The sequence below is a fragment of the Salmo trutta genome, chromosome 13 (genome assembly GCF_901001165.1).
Source record: "Salmo trutta chromosome 13, fSalTru1.1, whole genome shotgun sequence".
In the NCBI taxonomy this organism is placed as follows: Eukaryota; Metazoa; Chordata; class Actinopteri; order Salmoniformes; family Salmonidae; genus Salmo; species Salmo trutta.
This window is the reverse complement of record NC_042969.1, coordinates 7,633,921-7,649,105: the sequence shown is the minus strand read 5'-3', so window position 1 is coordinate 7,649,105 and position 15,185 is coordinate 7,633,921. Positions and strand designations below refer to the sequence as shown.

At 42.1% G+C, this 15,185-nt stretch overlaps 1 protein-coding gene across 2 annotated transcripts in view; it reads right to left on the bottom strand.

The window, feature by feature from the left end:
* The window catches only part of LOC115205122 (leucine-rich repeat and immunoglobulin-like domain-containing nogo receptor-interacting protein 2), a 433,800-nt gene that overhangs the window by 337,869 nt on the left and 80,746 nt on the right, over window positions 1-15,185 (bottom strand). For both annotated transcript variants that reach the window (XM_029770790.1, XM_029770791.1), the window contains exon 2: window positions 4,212-4,289. The gene's annotated coding sequence lies outside the window, so the exon portion shown is untranslated. The remainder of the gene's footprint in view (window positions 1-4,211; window positions 4,290-15,185) is intronic.

Sequence of the window (15,185 nt, the reverse complement as noted above, 5' to 3'; positions counted from 1 at the left end):
GAATTTGTCACCTACTTGTTGTCCTCAGAGTGCTCCATTTGCAACCTATTCCTCCTGCTGCACCCAGCGTTTAACATTTAGCCCATAGTGTTTGGTATAAGAAGAAAAATTGGCTTTAGACTTCTCCTGTAGCCTTACCATTTGTTCATTGCTTTGGAGTCTATACCAAAAGCAAATACAAGGTTTTTTTCCAGTCCACTTTCTAGTGAACAGAACCATAAGGGAACACGCTGCCCATTGTATTCAACAATCACCTTTCACATTATCTTCAATCGCAATGAAATCTGTCTCTATTTATTTTATTTAACTAGGCAAGTCAGTTAAGAACAAATTCTTATTTACAATGACGGCCTGCCTTGTTCAGGGGCAGAATGACAGATTTTTACCTTGTCAGCTCGGGGATTCAATCTAGCAACCTAGGATACCTGCCGCCCCATTGAACTAGCTGGTTGGGCCATACGTGCATGTGGAAAGATGCATGGTACTGACTACTCATTTAAATCAAATGGGTCACTTTTCCAACAGTAAATAGTTGAACATAGTTGTCAATGTCTATTCAGACAACAGTTGTTACACTGTATATGAGTCCTGTTTGGAGATAGGCGCTATACTGAGATACCTGACTATTGGTTGAGCTCATGTAGGCTAATGTAATTAGCATGAGGTTGTAAGTAACAAGAACATTTCCCAAGATATAGACATATCTGATATTGGCAGAAAGCTTAAATTCTTGTTAATCTAACTGCACTGTCGAATTTACTGTAGCTATTACAGTGAAATAATACCATGCTATTGTTTGAGGAGAGTGCACAGTTATGAACTTGGAAATGTATTAATAAACCAATTAGGCACATTTGGGCAGTCTTGATACAACATTTTGAACATAAATGCAACGGTTCATTGGATCAGTCTAAAACTGCTGCCATCTAGTGGCCAAAATATAAATTCCGCCTGGGCTGGATAATACATTATGGCCTTTCTCTTGCATTTCAAAGATGATGGTACAAAAAAAGGCAAGCCAGATGGCCCTGCTCTTGAGTCAATATTAATTTTCTGAATTATAATAGATGTTTTATTCAAACAGTACACGACTTGACTTTCAATAGCCTTTTGACAGTTTCTATATTTTGTGTCTTTAGTGGCTCACCGCAATCTATTGTCAGGATTAATTCATTGATAGTGGACAGTGGACATTAATTTGCTCAGAGAAACAAATAAACATTGAATAACCGATGCTACCAAGAAAACTGGCAACACTAGGTAGCCCGATAAGCCGAAAGCAAACAATCCAAAGGCAGTGGATTTCGTAGCATTGTTTACTGACATACTGTAAAAGTGAGATTTCAAAGACTTGGCCTCTATTGGTTGGCCTGTCATGATATATTGCTTGTTTGTTCTTTTGCTCTTGAAGCACTTTGAGATTCTATGAAAAGTGCTACAGAAATGTAATACATTATTAACAATGGTTTTCTTTCTTGTGATGGCAGGAGATGTGCATGTACTGTAATATTGCACGTAAATAGACTCAGGTATAAAGTAATAGAAATTACTACCTACTGTAGAGTGCAGCAAATATGATATTATAATAACCATATTTCTAATAATAGGCAAGGCTGTCTGACTGTGATATAATAATACCCCATTGAATATTGCTATGCAAAATGTAAAAAAAAAACATCTCATTGGTATATAGCGTGAGCTGCTATTTGCTGCATTTATCTGACGTAAGATGAAAAAGATTTGCTTATTCGATTCAGAGAGGCTCAGACAAAACTGTAAATGTTTTCAGGGTCTTCTAAGGTAGTAAGAAGCTTCTTTTTTTACCAGAGCTTCCAAGCTTCCATCTCCACAAGATGAGGATGCTAGAGAGGGGCATTACGGGGGAGGTTTCCCAGCAGCATTTGCTATAATGTTGAGGTTAAGCTGCGGTAGAGCCGTCCGTCCTTTTGAGATTATTGCCGTATTCAATGGTCTTCTCAAAGGCTTTATCTTGTTTTCAAACAGGAGTACGGCTGCTGATTACCAATAGTGTTGCCGTCGCCTTACCACATTCCATCACAAAATAAAAAAGATGAGCGAAAGCTCTAAAATAACAACGGATGATGAAGGAAGATGTACAAATATGTGATTAGCAGTTTACTGTGGCAGATAAATATCTATGTTAGGTTTTAGGATATGCATACTCCATAGGTATAGTATACTTTCAAGTATTGCGGTTGTCTTAATATATAGTTGTTCCCCCAAAGTAAACAGACACTGTTATATTCCAAACAACAGAGTGGATTATTGTTGTAGAATTTTATCAGAGGAAACATTGGGTTTTCCTCCAAAAATATGTATTTGCCATTGAGTTCATCAAAGGAGACCCATGCTCCAATTTTTGTCAAAGATGGCTTCATTAATCTTTTACAGGGCACATCCATTTTTATTTCACAAAGCAAACTTCATATGACTACAAATATCTTTAAAAAAACACAGAAAATAAGTAAACAAGAATTACTGTTGGTGCATGTAAGTCATTTTTACTGTCATCGGTGGATTTATAGCATTGAGAATGTTACAGTGATTCAGGGCATTCAGTTTTGTGACAAACTCTCTTTGCAAAGTTATTTTTCCTATTTTATAAGGAGGTAGAGCAATACAATTAAAACAGTGCTTCAGAGCACCAACTGGTTTATTATTCTAGGTTTAGTTGCCTGTGCCTAATGTAAAAACACCCCTGCATAATGCAGTCATCCGTGTAAAGAAAACACAGTATTATTATTGTATAATCAGTGGCTTTCTTACTCTTCGACGCCAATATAAACAGAGAACAAGAAAGAGTTTAGCTCTGGCTACAGAAATAATTGGCTGTGTGCTGTGCCAGTGTCTCTGTTCCAATGTGCAATGTCCTACCATTCCCACTACAATTTGGGAACATAGAATGGGTGGGATTGGGCAGCCTGATTGGCACAGGCCTCCGGTCAGCTGTTATCTTGTTGCACATAACGGGAGGATTTGTATTGGGTTTGAGTAAAAAAAAAAAGGGCCCTGGGGCCCTATTCACCTAGAGCCACCGCTGTGTCCTGATGCTTAAGCCCTCCAGCAATGAATTATTCTGCCTCGGTTTTAAGACTACTGCAGTAGAATGACAAATCCACTGTGTGCTATTTTCCCGGGAAACACTGATCATATCTGATATTATTTGTTATATGTGTCATTGATGTAACCCAGTAGTGCTACAATCAAATCATTTATACTGACAATTGACATTAAAAACATAGTAATGCTAGAACTGTCAATGATAATCATATGAAAAACATTTGAAACCTTTATGTTGATGACTTCTTCTTTCAAATCATGAAAATCATCAATGGCTGTATATGGTAACAAACACAACATGATGCATGCCATTGCATTTGTGCTTTATTTTGTGTGTTGTATACAAATTGATAACCTTCGGTCCCTCGGGTCTATGCATCTGCATCACCAGATAGATAGAGCTCGATGGCTTTAAAGAGATGCATTGCATTTCAGTACCTCAAATGCATTGCATTTCAGTCTCTGCATTGTAGTTCAGTCTCTCAAATTCATTGCATTGCGGGCTCTACTGTACATTGCATTTCAGTCTTTTAAAGCCCAAGTTTAATTTGTTTTCATCTGATCTCTTGATAATGCGAATTTGACATGTGGATGTCAAGGCTGTGTTATTTTTTTTAAGTGCTTCCCCTATTAGAATGCATATACATGTAATAGTATTTGAATCTGTGAAGAACACACATGCAGATTTTGGAAAGCCACACACTGCTTTTCCCTTTTCTTCCCGTGTGATGCATCTGTGTTTAAGTACCAAGCCCAGATCAGACAGACTGATCCAGACTGAGCTCAAACAGGGAAGGCAGTGATACTTTTCTCCATGTCACAGTTCCAAAACTGATTGAAGTTGCTTTTAATCAACTTTGACTATGTCACGCGTCCTCCCCCTTAATCGGTGCTACCAAGTGAAAAATATATATTTTTTCTCTGTTTAAAATAATATTTAGTGGCTGTGGCCAATAATGTACAGCGTCTATGATTTAACTTTTTTTTTTGTGGGGTCATGAAGCTAAGGATGAATAGTCAGGGAAAACATGTGGCTATCAAAATCTGTAATACGTCATCCTAGCATGAATTCTTGCCGCTTTAGCCTTTAATTTCGGCCTACATTACACTGACAATCTGTAGCAACTTACCATATCAGAACATGTTCAGACTACATGGTTCTTTTCCGGCTAAGAAGAGAGAAGATGAGGGGCCATGGAACAGTCAGTCTGAAAGGCAGAGAGAGAGAGAGAGAAGGGCAGAGTTAGCATCAGGATATCGTTAAGATTTTGGACGCAGAGCTTCACAGAGATTTAGCCTGTTAGCCCAATGGTCACTAAGTCATCCAACAGCTTTCCAATAGTGTCTAGCCACTAGCTAGCAACTTCTCTCGAAAACCATTATTTCATAAAAGACCGAGATGTGATGTGAACAATGTAAAGAGAAGCCTCCTGCAGAGTTTGCAATGAAGTGAACTAAATAGCAGCATTAGTATGAAACAAACCGGTTCATTTAGGAGGTTTAAAAGAGATCAATTTCAAACCAAAAATGAGATACTGTTGGTTCCACCAGTGGTGTAGTACTGCTATTTTTTTTAATTGACATCATATTTTCCAACTCTTTCCTAGAGCGCTACCACCCTGTAGGGTTTCACTCCAACCCCAGTTGTATCTAATCTGATTCATCTTTTAAACCAGCTAATTATTAGAAACAAGGTTCACTAGATTAAGGTTGGTATGCAAATCTACAGGATGGTAGCTCTCCAGGAACAGGATTGGAGAGCCCTGTATAGAATAGGCATCAAATGCATCCTCCAATTGCAACATCTGTCTATGCCCACACATATTGTCTCAAGAAAATGTTATATTTTTAATACCCTCAAACACCAAATTAGGCATACCTAATTTCAAAATAGGCCATCACTGTCAATAGGGAATTATAATGATTCACGTTTTACCGGTGAAACTGCATCTGCATGTCAATCATTTGGTTGATCTCAATCAGTTTCATGGAAATAGCCTATGAATTTTGATCGATCTTCATGAATTACTGTTTCGTGAGCAAATTAGTGCAGATGGTGTTAAACTATTAGCCTTTCTTGTATTTTGTTTCAATCAAAGCATACACTACATTTGGAAAGTGATCAGACCCCTTGACTTTTTCCACATTTTGTTACGTTACAGCCTTATTTGTCACGCTCTGACCTGAGAGAGCCTTTTTATGTCTCTATTTAGGTTTGGTCAGGGTGTGATTTGGGTGGGCATTCTATATCCGTGTTTCTATGTTTGGGATTTCTTTGTTTCGGCCAGGTATGGCTCTCAATCAGGAACAGCTGTATATCGTTGTTGCTGATTGGGAGTCATACTTAGGCAGCCTGTTTTTCCTTTGGGTTTTGTGGGTAGATATTTTCTGTTTAGTGTTTTGCACCTGACAGAACTGTTCGGTTGTTCTTTTCTTTTGCTTGTTGCTTTAGTGTTCAGTTGTACATTAAAATGACGAACACTTACCACGCTGCATTTTGGTCTGATTTCTTTTCCCCTTCATCCGAGGACGACAAAGACCGTTACATTATTCTAAAATTCATTAAATAGTTTTTTTCCTCATCAATCTACACGCAATACCCCATAATGACAAAGCAAAAACTGTTTTTTGTTTTAATTTCGGCAAATGTATATAAAAAAACTGAAACATCATATTTACATTAGTATTCAGACCCTTTACTCAGAACTTTGTTAAAGCACCTTTGAGCCTTGAGTCTTCTTGGGAATGATGCTACAAGCTTGCCACACCTGTATTTGCAGGCGTTTCTCCCATTCTTCTCTGCAGATCATCTCAAGCTCTGTCAGGTTGGATGGGGAGTGTCTCTGTACAGCTATTTTCAGGTCTCTCCAGAGATGTTTGATCGTGTTCAAATCCGGGCTCTGGTTGGGCACATAAGGACATTCAGAGACTTGTCTTGAAGCCACTCCTGTATTGTCTTGGCTGTGTTGCTTAGGGTCGTTGTCCTGTTGGAAGGTGAACCATCACACCAGTCTGAGGTCCTGAGCGCTCTGGAGCAGGTTTTCATCAAGGATCTGTCTGTACATTGTTCCGTTCATCTTTCCCTCGATCCTGACTTGTCTCCCAGTCCCTGCCACTGAAAAACATTCCCACAGCATGATGCTGCCACCACCATGCTTCACCGTAGGGATGGTGCCAGGTTTCCTCCAGACATGACTTGTCATTCAGGTCAAAGAGTTCAATCTTGGTTTCATCAGACCATAGAATCTTGTTTTTAATGGTCTGAGAGACCTTTAGATGCCTTTTGGCAATCTCCAAGCGGGCTGTCATGTTCCTTTTACTGAGGTGTGGCTTCCGTCACTCTACCATAAAGGACTGATTGGTGGAGTGCTGCAGAAATGGTTGTCCTTCTGGAAGGTTCCACAATCTCCACAGAGGAACTCTGAACCTCTGTCAGAGTGACCATCGGGTTCTTGGTCACCTCACTGACCAAGGCCCTTCTCCCCCGATTGCACACTTTGGCCAGGCGGCCAGCACTAGGAAGTGTTTTGGTGGTTGCAAACTTCTTCCATTTAAGACTGATGGAGGCCACTATGTTCCTGGGGACCTTCAATGCTGTAGACATTTTTTGGTAAACTTCTCAAGATCTGTGCCTCTACACCATCCTGTCTCGGAGCTCTACGGTCAATTTCTTTGACCTCATGGCTTGGTTTTTGCTCTGACATGCACTGTCAACTGTGGGACCTTATATGGACAGGTGTGTGCCTTTCCTTATCATGTCCAATCAATTGAATTTACCATAGGTGGACTTCAATCAACCTGTAGAAACATCTCAAGGATGATCAATGGAAACAGGATGCACCTGAGCTCAATTTCAAGTCTCACAGCAAAGGGGCTCAATACATATGTAAATAAGGTATTATTATTTTTAAATATTAATACATTTAAAAAAAATGTCTAAAAACCTGTTTTCGCTTTGTCAATATGGGGGAAAAAATTGGATGTAATCAATTTTAGAATAAGGCTGTAACGTAACAACATGTGGAAAAAGGAAAGGGGTCTGAATATTTTCCAAATGCACTGTATATCCTGCCTATAGGCTCTGTTGAGCTTTGGCGCATGTGATTTTTTTTATTGGCTATTCAGTTTCAGCTAACTATCCTAAAATCTCATTGGAAATGAGCAGGTGTTTTTGGTGTAACATTAACATTGGCCTGCTATGCAATGATATTATATTTGGTTCTGTTATGTAAAATACAAATGAATTGCTTTGTGATCTTACGAGATATTGATTCAGCTTTGATCTAACTTTACTAAACAATCACCATAGTGAGAATTGATCATTTTCTATTTGTAAATATAATAGTGATGAGTAGAACTATTAGAAGTAAGAAACAGATCTTAAGGAGTGTTATTTTAAACGATTGGAGCGCCCTGTCACGCCCTGACCAGGTGAACTCTGCTATTTTGGTCAGGGTGTGGCATTTCTATGCTTTATTTTCTATGTTTTGGTTATAGCCTTTCTTTGTGTTTTATTTCTATGTTGGGCTCGGGGTGATTTCCCAATCAGACAGCTGTCGCTTGTGAAGTCTGATTGGGAATCACATTTAAGTTCCTTTTCCCCCACGATGTTTGTGGGTTGTTGTCTCGTTATTTGAGCACGTAACGTATTGGCAGTTTTTCCTTGATTTTGTGTACATGTTTAATTCTAGTGTGTTAAATAAACATGTATTCGCTCCCAGCTGCGTTTTGGTCCGCTTCCTCGTCTCCCGACGACAATCGTTACAGAACAACCCACCGAACCAGGACCAAGCAGCGGGAGGAAAAGGAGCGCGAGAGATGGGCTCGCGAGGGAAAGGAGTTCTGGACCTGGGAGGAGATCATGTCGGGGAAAGGACCCTGGCGGACGGACTCCCAGGTCGAGGAGGAAAAGCCAGCCGGTAGACGGAGTCGCAGGCGGCGGTCGAGGAGGCCCGGAAAACAGCCCCAAGAAAATTTTGGGGGGGGGCTAATGGGGTGGTCCGGAAGGGCAGAGGAAGAGCCCAGACCACTGCTCTCGTGGGGGATGACGGCGGAGGAAGAGAAGGAGATGAGGCGTTTGATTGAGGACCTGCAGAGGGAAGATCTGGAGGAGGAGCCATGGTATGCTGAGTTGCACGCTGTGTCGCCAGTGCGCCCGCACAGCCCGGTGCGTCCGGTGGACATGCCCAGCACATGCCGTGCTAGGATGGGCATCCAGCCAGGACGAGTGGCTAAACCGGCTCCACGCTTCAGGTCACCAGTGCGTGTTCACAGTCCTGTCTGGCCCGTTCCTGTTCCCCGCACCAAGCCCACGGTGCGTGTCCCCAGTCCTGTCCGGCCCGTCCCTGCTTCCCGCACCAAGCCATGGTATGCAGAGTTGCGCGCTGTGTCGCCAGTGCGCCCGCACAGCCCAGTGCGTCCGGTGGACATGCCCAGCACATGCCGTGCTAGGATGGGCATCCAGCCAGGACGAGTGGCTAAACCGGCTCCACGCTTCAGGTCACCAGTACGTGTTCACAGTCCTGTCTGGCCCGTCCCTGCTCCCCGCACCAGGTTAGTGGTGCGTGTCCCCAGTCCTGTCCGGCCCGTCCCTGCTCCCCGCACCAGGTTAGTGGTGCGTGTCCCCAGTCCTGTCCGGCCCGTCCCTGCTCCCCGCACCAGGTTAGTGGTCCGTGTCCCCAGTCCTGTCCGGCCCGTCCCTGCTCCCCGCACCAGGTTAGTGGTGCGTGTCCCCAGTCCGGCCCGGACCGTCCCTGCTCCCCGCACCAGGTTAGTGGTGCGTGTCCCCAGTCCTGTCCGGCCCGTCTCTGCTCCCCGGACCAGGTTAGTGGTGCGTGTCCCCAGTCCTGTCCGGCCCATCCCTGTTCCCCGCACCAAGCCCACGGTGCGTGTCCACAGTCCTGTCCGGCCCATCCCTGTTCCCCGCACCAAGCCCACGGTGCGTGTCCACAGTCCTGTCCGGCCCGTCCCTGTTCCCCGCACCAAGCCCACGGTGTGTGTCCACAGTCCTGTCCGGCCCGTTCCTGTTCCCCGTACCAAGCCCACGGTGCGTGTCCACAGTCCTGTCCGGCCCGTTCCAGTTCCCCGCACCAAGCCCACGGTGCGTGTCCACAGTCCGGCACGGCCCGTGTCTGGTCCACCGGTGCCCAATCCTGTTCCGGACGACGGCTCCGCTCCGGAGCCTGAGCATGCCGCTCCACAGTGGTCCAGTCCGGGCCAGAGGGGTAGGGCTAGGGTGGAGGCAGGGGGAGAAACACGCCCGGGGCCAGAGCCTCCACCGAGGGTGAGGCGCCCACCCGGGTCCCCCACCTAATAGACTTTAGGTTGGTGCGCCGGGAGTACGCACCGTTGGAGGGGGGGTACTGTCACGCCCTGACCAGGTGAACTCTGCTATTTTGGTCAGGGTGTGGCATTTCTATGCTTTATTTTCTATGTTTTGGTTATAGCCTTTCTTTGTGTTTTATTTCTATGTTGGGCTCGGGGTGATTTCCCAATCAGACAGCTGTCGCTTGTGAAGTCTGATTGGGAATCACATTTAAGTTCCTTTTCCCCCACGATGTTTGTGGGTTGTTGTCTCGTTATTTGAGCACGTAACGTATTGGCAGTTTTTCCTTGATTTTGTGTACATGTTTAATTCTAGTGTGTTAAATAAACATGTATTCGCTCCCAGCTGCGTTTTGGTCCGCTTCCTCGTCTCCCGACGACAATCGTTACACTCCCATTTATGGTTCTAAATGGTTAGCGCTAAATAAACTTTGATTTGCTTACAATATACCCTATACTCTTTTTTTTTATTTAACTAGGCAAGTCAGTTAACAACAAATTCTTATTTACAGTGACGGCCTACACCGGCCAAACCCAGACAACACCGGGCCAATTGTGCGCCGCTCAATGGGACTCCAATTACAGTTGTGATACATCCTGGAATCAAACCAGGGTGTCTGTAGTGACACCTCTAGCACTGAGATTTACATTTAAGTAATTTAGCAGATGCTCTTATCCATAGCGATTTACAGTAGTGAATGTATAAATTTCATTTCATGCATTTTTTTTTGTTTTGTACTGGCCCCCCATGGGACTCGAACCCACAAACCTGGTGTTGCAAACACCATGCTCTACCAACTGAGCCACAGGAAAGACTGGAAATGAGCAGGTGTTTTAGACTGCTGCAGGTGCCCATTACAGAATAAAAGAAAACAGATAGGTGAACTATCAATTCATATAATTTACTTGCTTAGATTTAATCATCAAATCAATTGACCAAGTATTGATCATAAATCATTACTAAGTAAAATTGCAGGAAATTTGTTTTAAAATAACCATAAAATCAAGCTTTCAATACATCACTGGGGCCAAGCTTCCTGACATCCAGGACCTATATACTAGGCTGTGTCAGAGGAAGGCCCAAAAAATGGTCAAAGACTCCAGTCACACAAGTCATAGACTGTTCTCTCTGCTACCGCACGGCAAGCGGTACCGGAGCGCCAAGTCTAGGACCAAAAGGCTCCTTAAACCCTCTTAGGGCTAGGGGGCAGTGTTCGGAAGTTCGGATAAATTACGTTCCCAAAGTAAACTGCCTGTTACTCAGGCCCAGAAGCTAGTATATGCATATAATTGGTAGCATTGGATAGAAAACACTCTGAAGTGTCTAAAACTGTTAAAATAATGTATGTGAGTATAACAGAACTAATATTTATCTCCGGTATTGAACATACTACATTCCAACCTAAATTATATTGTTTATTTACATATTAGGGTACCTGGGGATTGATTAGAAACGTTGTTTGACTTGTTTGGAAAATGTTTATTGGTAACTTTTGGGATTCCTTTGTATGCATGTTGAACTAGTGGAACGGGTGGATTACTGAATCAAATGTGCCAACTAAACTGACTTTTTTGGGATATAAAGAAGGACTTTATCGAACAAAACGACAATTTGTTGTGTAGCTGGGACCCTTGGGATTGCAAACAGAGGAAGATCTTCAAAGGTAAGTGATTTATTTTATCGCTATTTCTGACTTTTGTGACGCCTCTGCTGGTTTGGAAAATGTTTTTAATGCTTTTGTAGGCTGAGCGCTGTCCTCAGATAATCGCATGGTATGCTTTCGCCGTGAAGCCTTTTTTAAATCTGACAACGTGGTTGGATTAACAATAAGTTAAGCTTTTAAATGATGTAGGACACTTGTATGTTCATGAATGTTTAATATTACAATTCTGTCATTTGAATTTGGCGTGCTCCAGGTTCACCGGATGTTGTCGATTTTGATCCCGTTAACGGGATCCGTGCGCTAAGAGGTTTTAACAGCTTCTAACCCCAAGCCATAAAACTGCTGAAAAATTGACACCCCCGCTTTGTTTTAACACTGCTGCTACTCACTGTTTATTATCTATGCATAGTCACTTTAAAAGTGAGCTCGTCTAACCTGTACCCCTGCACATTGACTCGGTACCAGTACCCCCTGTATATAACCACGTTTTTGTTATGTCATTTTCTTGTGTTACTTTTTGATTAACTTTAGAAAATATTTTCTTAACTCTATTTCTTGAACTGCATTGTTGGTTATTAAGGGTTTGTAAAGTAAGCATTTCACGGTAAGGTCTACACACGTGTTCGGCACATGTAACAAATACGATTTGATTTGGTTTATTAATGCATCTCAATAAATAATAACCTAAATGCATTATTAAATCTAACTTTGCCCAATTCACATTGGTATTCAGGGAATTTTCAATTTCCCACCATGATCAACCTGGTCTCATAGACTAGACGTAACATAGTAAATGTAAATCCAGTACACTCAAAAAGTAAGATATGTTATGTTTGATATGGCTACATAAGACAGATGGTTACTTAAGGCAAAACCTGAACGTCTAGCAAACCAAATGTTAAGAGATCGAATCTCATCACAGACAGCTTTAGTATTTTAGCTAATTAGCTACTTTGAAACTACTTACTACTGTTTAGCTAATTTGAAACTACTTTGCATTTTAGCAAACCCTTCTTGTAACGTTAACACTTTTAGCTAACTTTTCCCCTATCTTTAACCCTTCCCCAAGCCTAGCTAACATTAGCAAGCTATTAACCTAGCTAGAATTCATAACATACAGTATCTTACGTCTCTGCAAATTAGTAACATATTGTACGTTTGGCAAATTCATAGCATATTGTACATTTTGCAACTTCAAAACATATTGTATTTTTTGCAAATTCATAACATATAATACAAATTGAAATGCTTAACATATCATAGAAATGATGATGGACATCCACAAAGGTTGCCCTGACATGTCACGCTAGAACAGGCCCTGTGTCTCAGCCAATGGCCAATATATTCTAAATATCCCAAGCAGGGCTATAGCAACTTCTAGAGAGGGTCAGGCTCTTGGGCTTTGCGGTGGCCACTCTGGTTTGAGTGTCCTCGGCAGAATGGTGTTGCAGTAACCAGGTGGTCACATATCATATTGGGTTCCACTGCGCAAGATGGGGTTGGTGGAGTTTTATGAACATCAAGACAAACAGGGAATTTACATTTTTTGTCAATCCTCCAATGGGCCTCCGCAGTGCACACATGTAGCCTACAATTCTTCATCATTCTCGTCACCGCCAGAGAGATGACAGGGGGAAAAAAAACACAATTTGCCTACCTCTAGGCTGCTGTAGCCTACAAATTTATTTGGTTTGTCATTCTAGCGTTTTCAATTAATTGTTGTGGTAATTCAATTCAATTTATGACCCACTATCATTGTGCTGGAGATTTTTACAATGTGATTTGAAGTTGACTCTTCATCTGAACTGGTTAAGTAACGTTACCCCCATAGACATAATATACATTTTTGGTGTGAAATTCTGTTCACTTTCAACTCTTAGGTTTCGGTTTCCCTGACCCATATTAAGCCTAATCGTGGACTGAAAATTGAAAATGCGTTTTAGTCCAGGCATATGGGCTTAATCTGTGTTTTGGAAACTAGCTAGAATAAATTCTCTACTGGCAATTCTCCTGCATCTAGCAACTGTAGATGGTACCTTGTTATTTCCTCTACAGCAAATGTTATTATGGTGGAACGCCGTGCTCTCATTAATGGTAAACTGTTTTGAATATCTGACAGTGATATCGCCATTGATCTCCGCTTTTTGTATCGTACTTGGCAGCTTTTTCCCACCCCAACATAAGCACGTCTCTTATGTTTTATCATGTTGCATCTGAAATGAACGGAAAAGCACAATAACCTCTCACTGAAAATATAAAACGGGGAATCTTTTTGACAGTCGCATGCATTAAAATTAGCTTGCTTTCACTGTTGCCCGGAAAGTTACGAGCCAGCAGAAATTCGTATGACAGGGAAAGTCAAATAGAGCAGAGGCTTTCTGGCACAAGCCTTTTAAATGACTGGATCTAGTTGTTGGTAGCGTATCCCTAAGCCTTTAAAATGGTAGCGTGCAGAGGTTAGAGCCTGCAGACTACTGTGGCTTGGCACAGGTGGAGGGACACAAAGATGCCTGACTTTACCATAGCCGTTTGCTTAGTCTGGCCCCACTCTCATCCCCAAAAGCGAGGGATAGATAAGGGGAGGAAGGGATGGATGGATGAGGGGAAGTTGGGAGTCTGTAATGGTTGGGGGTAAGTGGCCATCCAGAATGGAATCCTGAGAGGTAAACCAAGGTCAGCATTACTCTCTAGTCTAACATGAAACCCAACACACACACACACACACACACACACAAATAAACGAACACACCACAAACACACACACACCAGGCAGCCAGACTGACACTGTAATGGCAGTGCCCTAAGATTGAGATCTTCACTCTACACTGACTCTGTCCCTCTGTGGAGATAGCTCAGTGGAGAGAGTTCGCCCCTGTCTTCCCCTGGTGGTGGCCCAGATTGTGAGGCTTTCATTTAGCTGAGGAGGTTGGTGGTTCAGGGGGCTCAGATGGCTGGACTGTGATGCTTGCAATACCAAGGTTGTTAGATTTTCCCATCAAATACTGAATTTTCAATTGACCATACTGTTAACTGATTCAATACTTGCTGTACTCTATCGATTTGGATACCATCTACATATAATTTCAGCCACAATAAGAGCATAGCCCAATACATTAAAAAAAATATATATATTATTTTTTAAGTCTGTGTATGTTTATTGGCTAGAGAGAGATACAGATGAGAGTGTGCTGAAATAATACATATGCACCAGAGGCTGCGGCCTAGATTGCTAGACCAGTGGTTCCTAAACTATATATATATATGTATATATATATATATATATATATATATATATATATATATATATATATATATATATATATATATGTACAGTACCAGTCAAAAGTTTGAACACACCTACTCATTCAAGGGTTTTTCTTTATTTTTACTATTTTCTACATTGTAGAATAATAGTGAAGACATCAAAAATATGAAATAACAGATATGGAATAACATAGTAACCAAAAAAGCATTAAACGATTATTTTTGATTCTTCGATGACAGCTTGGCACACTTTTGGCATTCTCTCAATCAGCTTCATGAGGAATGCTTTTCCAACAGTATTGAATGACTTCCCACATATGCTGAGCACTTGTTGGGTGCTTTTCCTTCACTCTGCGGTCCAACTCATCCCAAACCATCTCAATTTGGTTGAGGTCGGGTGATTGTGGAGGCCAAGTCATCTGATGCAGCACTCCATCACTCTCCTTCTTGGTCAAATAGCCCTTACAGAGCCTGATGATGTGTATTGGGTCATTGTCCTGTTCGAAAAACAAATGATAATCCCACTAAGCGCAAACCAGATGGGATGGTGTATCGCTGCAGAATGCTGTGGTAGCCATGATAAGTTTGCCTTGAATTCTAAATAAATCACTGTGTCACCAGCAAAGCACCCCCACACCATCACACCTCATACACACATGCAGAAATCATCCGTTCACCTACTCTGTGTCTCACAAAGACCATCCTAGGCCATCCAATACAACACTTGAAGTGGGGGTCAATTGAAAAGGATTGCTCATTGAAAATACACAGGCTTAACTCTGGGGTAAAGTATGCTTGATGGTTGAGAGGAAAATACCGTTTTTTTCTAGCATTTCAGCCCCAAAAAGGCTT